Genomic DNA, 1,995 nt, shown 5'->3' with positions numbered 1-1,995 from the left:
TTCTAACATTGCTGTTTTCTTGAACTTTCTGACCCCCTCCTCAATACTATACCAAATAACTTCTGGCATTTCTACCATATCTTCCATATGCTATCCTAGCAATGTGTTAGGACCAACTCCAGATACCCTTGCCAGGACATTAAAGCCTGAGTCATGAGTAAGTGCTACTATGTCACTCTTTCCTGTCAAGCCTTATATTCCACTCCCTGATCCAACACCCTCAAGATCTATTCCCAAACATGTTTCCTAGGTTTCTTCCAGTACATTTAGACCAGAACCTGCAGTTCATGCAAATTGTAACCTATCCTCCTATAGGAAGGACTGTATATCTGCTCTAAGGGTATGCTGAGATCTGATCCTAGTTACCAGTTCAGAGTCAATGAGGCATAGCAGGGATGGGTCTTAAGGAGAACAAGTATTATCTTGCAATGCAAGTGCCTCAAATAGTCTTTGCAGGATCTCCAGGCAAGGGCAGACTGCTCTCTAGCAACGTGGAGGAGACTGCTTCGGCCAGCTCAAAGGTTCAGGAAAACCTGAGGGTTCAATATTTCTCAGGCTCACCAACACACATGTCCCCATTGCATGTTTCAGGGTTCCTTTTCCTGTAGGCATGCTAACTTTGGTGGAGGAAATGATCAAGGCTGTGCATTCAGTTTCCTTTGCAGCCTTGCCACCTTTACTATTAAATTTGGGCTGGAATGTCAGCACAGATGGCCTATATCCGCATGAGATGAGATTTTTCTTGAAAGGTGCTATTGAGGCACTCTGGTTTCCACAGCATGCCTTAAGTAGCTAACATGAACCTATGCCATTTTCTTTTTTCAAGGTTTCCAAAGCAGTTAACAATGGCTAAAGAACACCTCCATCTTTATAATTTCCGTTAGTCCCATTCCACAGTAATGTCACGGCTACGGTATAACCTAACACTTCACCTTCCACCTGCTATTCACGCAAATCCACTACAGTAACTGTGATACATCTACATGCCAGGAGTTATCACTACCCCACTTATCACCAGCTATGGGTCTTTACTGTCATCTATTCAATGAATATTGCAGTCACAGAATCCCATCCTGAGGGTTTGCTTTTGAAGGCCATTCCTGATACCTGTCATAGGCTGGGTTTACCCCTCACAAAAAAGCAAAGCCTAAGACAAATGTTCAAATACAGGTAAGTATATTTGGGAAGTTATCTGAGGGAACCAGAGGAAGGAGTCAGGGAGTGGAAAAGGGGAAAAGAGAAAGCTAACATAAGGATGTGGGGTTGACCATTGCTATGGGTGACTAGTGCTCAATCCTATTTTCTGAGAAAGATTATGAAAGGCATCTCAGAACTGTCTTCCCAGCAGAAGGAAGGGGAACTATTTATCTATCTATTGGCTTCCACCTCCCATTAGTCAAGTCTGGTCCCAAGGTCATTAACCCACCCGTGTATTTCATACATGTATGATGCAGAAGGGTTCCAGTGGGCATCCCAAGCCACAGTGTCAGAGGATCTTTAGAGAAGACAGCAAGACAGAGTGCCATCAAATGGCTTCCACGTGAAGCTGTCAGAAGCCTGCTTGGAAGTGTCTCACAGCAGTACTGGAGTTAGAGGTGCACCAAGAGAATCTGAAGTGGCACACGGGAGGCATCAATACAGTTATAAACAATGCATAGTTAACAAAACGACTTAAAAATCATTAGATACCACTAGAAAGTGATTATATCATTTTAAAATACGCTTTTTTATTTTAAAACAAATCAACATTACAAAGTTTGAAAAATAAAAATTAAGGATATTCATGTAACTATTTTGAACGAAATATATTTGTTCAAAACCCTCAATAACATCTTTAATTTTTAAAATAGCCTGAAAAAGTTAAACTATTATAAACTAAAAATATTTACCGTACTTTAAGCTTTTGGCTAATATAAAAATAACCTCATTTGTTAGGAGAGATAAAAAGTTTATATAAAGTAATAAATCATGAATTTTGACAAAAGTAGTATAAGG

Source organism: Leucopleurus acutus (genome assembly GCF_964270905.1).
Source record: "Leucopleurus acutus genome assembly, chromosome: 9".
Classification (NCBI taxonomy): domain Eukaryota; kingdom Metazoa; phylum Chordata; class Mammalia; order Artiodactyla; family Delphinidae; genus Leucopleurus; species Leucopleurus acutus.
Note: the sequence above shows the minus strand (reverse complement) of the source record.